Here is a 10,950-nt window from a genome sequence, read left to right as displayed (position 1 = left end):
CACTGGCGCTCTGTCCTGGCTCACATTCTACCACACTAGCCTATGGGCCTGCTTTGGTGTCCACAGACGACCGCGTCCTTGAGATCATTACCTTTCCCCTGTATTTGTCTCCTGACACCCATCCACCGAGGTTTCTTCTTCAGCACAGGATGTCAACTGCCTTAAAATTTCAAATGATTTTACTACAGTAACAAAGGTATTAGGGTGCAAACTAGGCAGGTAGGTAATGATAGGTAAAATCTCATTTCTTCTTTGAGTTTGGCATGGTTTGGCACCAATAACCAGATTGCTAACAGGTTTTTCTACATTTCCCTGCCCCATTCCATCTGCATGTTCTTGCAATGTGTAAGTCCCTATTACTCAGTCCTTACTTGCATTTCTCTTTGGTTTTAGAATAAAACCACTCAAGCCTCAATTTTGACATTTTTTTTCTCCCTTGGAATATCTAGGAAGAGTTCTTATAAACTAGATGTCTGAGATCTTATACTAGGCTTAGGCCAAACTGACAATCTGAGCACTAATTTTCCTACTGTTCGGAAATATCCCTGAACTTATCTTTCTCTTTCCTAGAATGACCTGCCCAGGACAAATAGTAGAGATTGGTTTTTCTGTTCTCTTTAATTCAATCATTTCTCTTTTCCTCCTTTCTAGCATGTAAAACATTTCTGACTTTCTCCGTCCCCCATGTAATGTATTTGCTTTTCTTATCTCTGCACTTTCTTTTGTTTTTTCAAATGTTCCACATGGAAGTTCTGTATTTCTTTCCCCCAGAGGACTCTAACCCTCCATTTATGGTCACCATCAGTTCAGTGTACTAATTAACATTTGGGACGTTGGAGATAGACAGATCTAGATTTAAATTCCCACTGTGCCACTTAACACCTACGTGATCCAAAGTAATTTCCCACTCATTCTGCACTCCAGTGGTTAAAAGCTAGGTGACTGTGCGCCAGTGACATAATGACTCCAAACCTCACTGCCCCCATTTGTAAAATGACAGTGCCCACCTTATAGCGTTGGTGTAAGGAATAAATACGATGATGAACACAAAAGTGTTCAGCATGACTGCTAAACAAGCTGAGCACCTGTAGATATTAGTTATTATTACCATTATTACTAGCGTAGGTCCGCACTGTGTATACCAGGTTTCTTGTCTTCACTTTGTCCTCAACACAAATGCTATTATTTCTTAAACCCAGACTTCATCATACCTCATTAGCCAGAGGCTTTCGCTCATGGTTCACATGAAGTTTGGAGTAGAAATCTGGGGGGGGGGGGACCTCCAAGCACGGCCAGACATTTTACACAGTCACAGCCATTAAACACATGTGCATCTGAGTTTCGGTGAGTCCTCCCTCGTCCCATCTCCTCAGTGCACTACAGCTTATAAACAGAGCAGCTTTCACCTAAATACACCAAACCCTAAACACTGAGATTATGATAATAAGTAAGAGAGCTGCGACTACAAAACATCATTGAAACTTTCGATAAAACCACACAGTGAAGACCACAAGGGGAGAACTGACATACACATCAAGCGCTTCGGGATCCCACAGTGGGGGAGGCAGGCTCCAATTAAAGAGAGATGCAGGATGGGAGATCTGACCGCTGCATCAGTCACTTCACTGACTCAGCTCAACTTCCAATGTCTCCTTCCTCCTTCCTTGCTCTAAAATCCATTCCTCCACACATGAGAGCCCATCGAAGAGCATATCTTCTGTGAGAGAAGCTGTTCCAGTTGCTGCAAACTCTTGCTAGAAGTTCCCAGAAAGTTTACCAGGTACATTTATAGGATGATCTGGAGTAAAGCATTTCAAGTACCGATTATTAGACAAGAAAGAACTTAGCTTTTTGCTTTTGTTGTTTGAGGTGGTGGTGATGATGAAACCCAACCCATATCCCCCAAAAGTAAAGGGAACATACAGTCCTACAAATTATTACTTGTAACAATCAAGATGGAAGTTCTGAGCTGAAAACTGGGAGCTGAGTTTATTAAACTAAGTGTTTTTTGTTTGTTTGTTTGTTTTGTTTTTGTTATTTGAAAACCAAGCTGAGGCTGGTAGAGAAGCCATTTTGAAATCAGCACAGAAAGTTGAACTTTCCTATAACAAATGTAGACAATGATGCCGAGCCTGGTAAAGACTTGCAAACCCTCGCAGCCTTTCCAAAACAAAAACAGACACAATACTATACTCCTGAACAGTCAACTTAAGGGGTTTACCCAGTTCAGGGTGTCTCTGTGTCTCTACTCTCTGAAGTTGCCTTCAGAAATTAAATTCTGCATAGCTGCTTTTAATGGAAACTCAGATTAGTCAAAGTACATGAAATAGATAAGAGTAGTTTGTGTCTTAATTCCCACTATTATAAATGAAGTTAAACCACTGTAGACATTGGGGGGTCTTCTTTTCAATGATGAACCCAAGGTATTTATCCTCCTTAATGCCAATAACCATGTTGACATATCCTTTCCTGTCTAATTCTGCATGTACTAAAACTAGGTGGTTACAAACAAAACCCCGAGACATAATTTGCATTTGAATGAAATAATCCTGAAATTATTCTCCTTTTTACTGTGGCCTTACCTGCCGTTCCACAGTAGAGGTTCCTGTGGGCCTCCCCCTTGCAATGACTCAGTGCAGATGACGGCCGGCGCTGACTGAGGAATACTGAACTTGGGGATTCTGATTCCGGCTGCAATCTGTACCCCAGTCTACTACATTAGTTTCTCTTTATTCACAGTGTGGTAGAGAATGCAGGTGGAGATGCTGTGGGCACATTTGTGCACATGTTCAAACTGCTTCGAAAATGGAATGGGCGAGAGAGTGGGTATCCAACTTAAACTCAGACAGGCATTTCAGATTTCAAGAGACAACTGAAAAGGGAACATCTGTTAGATCCCCTGGGTTGGAGGGCAGTGTGTGAGTCTTCATATCTCTGAGTTTGTGCACATTGTGGAGACGGTGGAGTCTTCCATCCTCAAATCTAAAAACATTGAGAGATTTCGGAAGGCCCAGATGTGCCAAAGGTCAGAGGGATCAATATACAGACCTTACCACGGAAGGGGTGGGGGGAGGTACGAATAGAAAATCACTACAAAAGGGAAGCCAATGAGAGGTAAGGAAATTTCTGAATAATTAAAAAGTTAAGAATAAGCAAACTCAGTTGCCATGGGGGAAGGAGATGGGGTGGGAGATACAAAAAGCAGTTGATGTGGTAATTAAGAATTTGGTGAGAGCCTGGGCAGGTCACCTCCTTTCTCAGATCAGAGCCCCATCAGAAATTCTTTCAAGTGTCCTTCTGCGTCGCCAAAGATGACAACAGCAAATCAATAAGTGCTTGAAATGAAAGGGGTTGTTGGCGAGCCCCCAGGCTACAGATTTCCGCCGCCAGCCTTTTCTGAACTCCTAGCGTGCCTTTGCACCGCCTCTCTTAAGAAGAGCTACCTTTTATTCCTATTCTCTGGACGAAGGTAAGTGCTCAGTTAGCATATCTATTAAATGTCGGCTCGAGTTCCAGCTCTCCGAGCGCGCGGAGAGAGCGCTGCTGCAGCTCGCCAGCCGCCGGCGAGGCAGGAGGACACGGGAAGACTGGCCAGGCCGTCAGGTGGGCCACAGGGCTCCGGGGCTGGCCCAGCTTCTCCCACGATTTAGCACTGCGGGGTTACAGCCGGACGGTCTCTGCCAGAGCAAAGGGCCTGAGCGACGGCGGCCACCCCGGCGCTCCTGCTACTTCATTTATTTACAAGCAAGCACAAAATCATTAACAACAGGAAAGAACCAATGCTCCAAAATTAACGCTCGGAATCACCGGAAACTCCGTTCTGAGTTCCAGACTCCGGTCCGTTACCCTTCCAATATTCGTCCCTCCCCTAGTATGTCTCGATTTAACAATCTTCCCAGAGCCCAACATCCCCGGGACGTTTTAATTAGGTAATTCATTAGTGAGTCAATACAGACATTTATATATTCTTTTAGCTCGAGTGGTTAAGTACTAATTTCGAAATGATCATAAAACACCGGAATAAGCAACGCATAATAATTTTAATTTATATGCAAATCAATTGGTTCATCTCAATGCCTTAAAAAAAAACAATTATTGTATTGTAGCATCGGGAGTACGGATCAAAGCCCCCCGAATGGACAATTCGGAAAACGGACCAGGACTAGGGGGAAATTTTAGAACAGCCAACAAATCAATAATGTTTGAGGCCGTTAAACATCTCTAGCCATTGGTATTTACATACTCGCTTGTTGTCAGATAAGGAGCTGGGGAAATTGCTTGCCAGGGTTGAGATCATAATCCAGAGTGAAGAAAGTAAATGATAGCAAGCACCCTGCCACTGCGGGCTCTAAAATAGTACTGTACCTTTCCCAAATGCTGACTCTTGGGTGAGAGTGGGTTGGTGGAGGTCAGCCCACATTCGTTCTTGGTTTTGCCCCGCTTTGATCACAAAATTCTGTGTCTTCCCCAAGCTTCACAACTTGATTCTTGCTCTAACAGTTGTCACCTGCTTCAAAATATTAGAGGGAGGGGTATAACTCAGAATCTCACTAAAAATTCTCTGAACCCATTTACCCAGTACGACTCTTCTTATGCTGGGGGGGGGGTATGTTTAATTCCCTGTGTCCTTCCACATATTAAATTAGATAACCAAAAAGACAGGAAAAAACGGCTGCGGGAAATGATCCAGTGCACTGGCTTATTGGAAGGTTATTATCTTTAGACATAGCTTAAAATTTTGGAAAAGTAAAGAGAATGTATTCTTCCGGGGAAAACAAAAATTTGAGATATTCTAGAACAGTGAGTCTCACTGGGGATTACCAGAAGATCCACCGGAGTTGTTTACGTCAAAGTGTAACATCCTTGAAATTCACAGATACAGAAGGTCAGTGTCTCCCCACCCCCCACCCCCCACATCTGCAGGGCAGGGAATTGCTTGCTTTGCTTGGACGCTCCCTCCACCCCCTTCTAATTTGAAGTAATCGGAATCTGAATACAATCGCCATGGCCCACTCTTCCATTTCTGCTCTGACAAGGGAAAAACCTGAAATCCATGTCTTAAATCAGCTCGGTGGTTTGTAGCCCCCCAGCACCCTGCCTCTCTGCTGCATGCCTAATGTATTCCCTAGTGGTTCTGGGCATTAATTAGTTGTTTAATAGGAGTATGACTAAAAATGTAAAAGAAGGATTAGGAGCGTGAAACGTATGTCCAGCTCCTTCCACACACTCGAGGAGGGAATGAGAATCATTCTGTATCTTCTATTTCTCCAGGAGCCATTAGCATTTCCCACCAGCTGCTCACTTCAGCTGCACGGGCGCTGGGCGAGGCGAAGACCCAAAAGCTCAGCGCGATGTCTGAGGCGGCCGGGACTGGGGTTAACCAGCCCCTGGCGGACGAGACTCCAGACAGAAGGCGGGGTGAGGGGAACGTGAGCTTCCAGGAGCCCCTTCATCCCAGCCCGGGTTTGCAAACCTCTGAATCTTGCAAGGGGGAGGGGGTTGCACGCGCTTATCTGCGCGTCTCTCCCTTTCTCTTTCCCTTGTCTCTCCCTGAGTCTCTGAATCTTCCTGTCTCTGATTTTCTCACTCTTTTCCCACTTTTCCATGAGATTCCTCATCCTCACCACCAGATGAAAGGAGGTCGTTCTGCTATGAGCGTCTCTTAATCTCTATAAAATGAAAAGAAAAAAGGGAAAGGACAGTAACCCATTACTCAGGGGATGGGGAGACAGCAAAAATCGTTGATGGATAGAGATGAAAATGTCTTTCGATGACTACGTTCTCTGGTTTGCTATGACTTTAGATTTCAGTTGTGGGGCTTGTTGAAGAAATTTGATTTTCTTGATTCAGCAGGATTTCAAACACCAGAAATAAAAATTCTCAGCAACAGAGGGGAAATAAAAATAAAAACAGCACTTGGGCATTTCCCCCTCTTTTCTCTCCCCTTAAATAAAACTGTCTTGAATTTCCAAGGGGTAAAGAGAGAAAGTTCGAGTTTTCATGGATGTTAGGTGGAGGTTAGAAATGGCTTTAAAATGTAGATCTCTCAGTCAGTTTTCTTCGTGGCTGAAGAGGCTAACCCTTTCCATAAAATGAGTCCATCTGTCGACTGTTAGCTATTTCAAAGTGAAGGGATTTAGCACTCAAAACAAATTGAGCAAGTTTGTTTGCCTGTTTTTACTGCTAACTCAAATGAATTCAAAACACGGAGTAATTCAAGAAAACACATAACATGTTCCAGACAGCCCCCAAACGTAGGGAAAGCCCAGCACCTATGTGGTAACCTGGATTATTTTAAACACCATGCTTTTTGTAATGTATATATTTGTACATGTTCTCCCAACAAGTCACTATATTTTCCTAAAATTGAGAGAACTGGTATACTGATTTAGGAAGAGCAATACAACTTTTAGAAGGAAGTTTATTCTCTATCGAGGACCAAGGGAGAGGGTTCTTTAATGGCGGGCCTGGGAGAGTGTTGCTCCCATGCAGAAATTAATATTGATGGGAAAACCAAACCGGGGGCTATGATTGCTTTCCGCCACTTTCCATAACCATACATTAACAGGACGCCCTTGAAATTGAAAGAACTTTGTCTAGTATGCCTGGCAGAAGCCTTCACACCTGGTCTTCCAGACGGATCGTATTTATAGTCCTTACACCCATAGGCAGGACAGAGCAAAAAATATCCTGCTGGCTACCACAATACACGCCCTTGCTCCAATCAAGAAATCGGAAAATCAGGGTTTAGAAGTAAGGCACACTTTTCGAGGGAAAATGACTCCTCTAACTTCACGTGTTCTTCGATTTTTAGGAGCAAATGTGGATTTGAGGGTAGCTTCCCTTTCCACCCCCACCACCATCACTTGCAATTCAATACCATGCTCGCCAGGAACCTTAACCTCGTCATTTTAAAAAATGAGATATCCATGACCCGGGGTGAACTTGTTGAGCGTAGGTACAGCAGAGGAAATTCTAGACTCTATCAACGCCCGAGCCTTGCCCAACGCAAGGCTTCTTTCGTGTACACTGGTCAGTGCGCGACCGTGCCCACCTGCGCACGGACACCGGGTGCAGCGTGCTTGGTCCACCCGCCTTGACCTCGGGCGCGGTGTCCCGGCCGCAGTGCTGGGCCAAACGTCTCGGCCTTCCCTGGCTGACTAGTCCCGCTCGCTCCGGGCTGTCGCCCTCCTAACCCTCTTCCCCCCCCTTCTTACCCCCCCTCCCGCTCGCCCCACTTTTCCAGATTTCTCTTCAGTCATCCTCTCTCACCCCCAATCCGCCTACTCTCACTCCAGCCTCCTGTGCGCCCCTCACTTCACCACCACCCCCACTCCGCAATCCCCCGTTTCTGTGACCTCCTCTCTCAACCCTGCAGGCCTGCAAGAAGGTGACAAACAGGCACTCTTATACACCCCACATGACTCGCCCCAAACAAACCCATGTACTCTGTCCTTTGTTCCATTTCTTGGGCCACTTTCCCTGTCCCTTCCTCCTTTTCCGTCCTGGTTTGCTCCCCAGGAGTACGTTTCCGTCTCCCGGACGCCCTGGTCCTCCCCCTCTGATTTATTAGCGCTCCTGGTTCGGCGCAGATTTCCTTTTTCTTCTCTTCCATCCCATCCTCCCCTCCTGTCCTCCTTTCCACAGTAGGATTGCTTGCGCCTGCCGCTCGTCTGCTCCTGTCTCAGAGCCCTGCCCGGCTCCCTGCCCCTCCTTCGCTCTCGGGGCTCTTCCTCCGGCTCCCGGCTCTCCGGCCAGCCGGCCTCGCCTCCCTGCCCTGCCTCGCTTCTCGTCGGCCCTGCCCGCTCCCCCCGCGCTCGCCCGAACGCTTTGCTCGCTCCTTGAACGCCCGCCGCGCAGCCGGGCTCGGCTGCCCGCCCGCCTGCCACTGTGCAGTGGAGTTTGGTGGAATCTCTGCTGACGTCACGTCACTCCCCACACTGAGACCGAGCTGAGGGAAGAGAGAGGGATGAGAGCGAGGGAGGGGAGAGAGAGTGCGAGACAGAGCGAGAAAGCTGGAGAGGAGCAGAAAGAAACTGCCAGTGACGGCTAGATTCCCGCGGCCACCGCGCACCCGTGGACTCCCTCGGAACTTGGCACCCTCGGGAGCCCCGCAGTCCTCTCGGGCTCGGCTTTCAGGCGCTTGCGGTGCAGTGTGCGCCTCGGCTCGCTGGAAATCTCCCCGGGAAGCGGTGGGACGCGGAGACATCAGCTCTCTCCCGGTAGCCGGTAAGTGGAGGCCGTCTCTTCCGCAGGGATGTGAGATAATGCGAGTTTGGAAATTTGTTCCACTTTGGAGAATCTTCACTGTAGGTGATTTGTGATTCTTAGGGCTGCCTTTTTCCCCCCGAAGTAACTCAGTTGGCAAACAGACCTTGCAAAAGCCCTGTTCCTCCTGTCCCCCAGTCGCTGACACTACAATCTATGGGGTTGCTGAAGTCGAGTGGGAAGCGAGACCATGGCTGGCATTTAAAACGAGGTATCTTCCCTTAAATCTCGGTGCCAACACTGCAGGGACAAATCCTCAGGCTGAGGATTAGCATTCTCGAGATAAAGGGCCGGGTACAAAGTTTCAGCTACTGGAAGATTAGCCCCCTTCCCATTGTTACCAATTGGAAAAAAGATTCCATCTTAACTGGCAGTTAGTGACCTCTCAGGCCCAAGCGAATTACCTGGGAGCCCGGCCTGCATGCCAAGCTCACACAATTACTTCGGATTATAAATCCTTTAAATTGATCACCAGTCAGCTCCAATCTTGCTCTTGAGGAGATACGTTTTAAATGGTAAAGAGGAGAGGACTATTTTCCAAGTGTCGAGTAAGAAAAAAATTATGTTTCTAAATCTGGGACCTATGGTTCTCTTTTAATTCCAATTCAATGACTTTACTTTCCTAAGTAATTTAGAAATCATAGGGTAGTATGTTATTTACTCTTTTTTGTGTGTGAGAGTATTCTGTCTTACTAAAGTAAACTAAATTAAACAACTTTTACTGTTATGAATTAAAATAATAGAGGCACTCATACATTCTAAAATATTTGTATGAAAACACAATCTAATTTAAGGAGATTCCCTTGCATTTTTTGGCCATTAATAAGAATTAAACATGGTTTTAATATAATTTTGGAGGAAATTTATCTAAAATTCAAATACCAATTATGTCAAGGAAACAAAGCACATAAGTAAAATAGATTGAAGATTTTTATTGGTGTAACATAAAATAAGCATACAAAGTTTCAGTAATCAAACATTCCCTAAAAATTAAATAGCGACTTCATTTATGGAATGTTTTACTTTACCTCAGCAAAACTACACTTAAATTATTCAGGTGCTTTGTTCCTCAAGTTGAGCTTGTTTGTCTTCAAGTGTTCCTAAAGCATCAATATTAATTGGTTTAAAAGAAGGCTTAAACTGGCAAAATACAGAACTGTGTTAAGCAGTATTTTAATTTCCTTAAATGATTACCCACTGCAAATTAATTTACTGGCTAATCTCACCAATTTAGTTCATTTAAAACATATGTTCTTGTGCTGTTTATTTTTAAACTTCCCATTAAAGATTTTGTTATGGAATAACAAAATAAATGGAAAGGGGGGAAATGTGAAAGGATTTGTAATTATTAGAACTATACTTTATCCTGCAATTTCCTCTTATGGCAATCATCAGAAATTATTTTTAAGAAAATTGTTTTATTTCTTATGGCTTTACTGCCTGCCTTGGCCAGTGTGGTTCAGTGTGCTGCACTAACTATATGGGGCTTTTTAGCATACTCACAATAGAAAACTCAAGTTGGCCAAAACAAGATTGCCTGGCATATACATTCAAACCGGGACATGAACTTCTGGGGTGAGAACAATGTCTCATCAAGAGAAGTTGTGCATCTTAATTTGTGAGATTAGCGGTGGAAGCTGGTCCCTAAATCCTACAGCCAAATTTGTCTAGTAAGACTTGTCTTCCTTGACACGGCAAGTTTAAGGATCAGCAGGTGGGAACTGGAGGTTATTTTTAAAAACTATTTTCCCTAGTTACTTAGATTCAATTCATCTAGTAGGCCTGGTAATTATATGAAGCAAAAAAATAAATAAATAATGCAGGTCTCAGGGCTCATTTTGACTGCAAAATAAATCCCCAAGTCACAAGGACACTTAGGAGTGAGCTAAGGAACACGCCTTGACCTTCTTTTCAGTCCTTAGAACAGAGTTCTTGAAGATTTGTTTTGTATTGCTTTGTTTGGTCTTCAGCACTGAAGCTTGGGAGTAGGAGGAGAATGTGTAATAATTGACTGACTTTACACTGAGCGACCCCATCTTTTTCTTTTGTATATTTCATTCCTTAAAAAAAAAATAAAAACGATTTGCAGTTACCATCTGCAATGCTTCGGCTACCCGCTAATAATGCAGCCAGTTCAGATGTTAAAAAAAAAAAAAAGATTATCGAATTGATGATGACATGCAAATTTCCCCTGAAATTATCATAAGTAAACATTTGAAGTCTGGACTAATAAAATCCCATCTGTGTTACTTCATATCGAGTTAGTAGAAAGCTGTGATAATGAATTTTGTAATATCTCACGAACAGACATCTCAATCAGGGACTAATCCTGTGATTTTACTGCAGAATCACTAAATCTGGAGCCGCCAAACTGCTACTTCTGGGCCCCCAGGCCTGCAAGGATCCGCAGAGCCCCCGCCCACGTCCCAGCTAGCGGGTGGGGGGAACCCCTGGGTCCCCACCCCGCAGCGCTGGGCAGCCCCTCCTCTAAGCAGCGACCTTGGCCAGAGGCCCCCCCACGAGGCCCGGCTTGTTCCAGGAGAGGCCGGGGAGCCGGGAAATACGACCCAGGCAAGAGCCAGACCCACAGCTCTCTGCCCCACCTCTGTTCTTGGGCCAAAGGGGCAACGCCCGCTACTACCCTCAGCCCTGGACCCGAGCGAAGTGGGCCCGCCCGCCGCC

The sequence above is a fragment of the Ursus maritimus genome, unplaced genomic scaffold, assembly GCF_017311325.1.
Source record: "Ursus maritimus isolate PB19 unplaced genomic scaffold, ASM1731132v1 scaffold_11, whole genome shotgun sequence".
In the NCBI taxonomy this organism is placed as follows: Eukaryota; Metazoa; Chordata; class Mammalia; order Carnivora; family Ursidae; genus Ursus; species Ursus maritimus.
The sequence above is the reverse complement of the archived record's forward strand: the minus strand, read 5'-3'. Positions refer to the sequence as shown.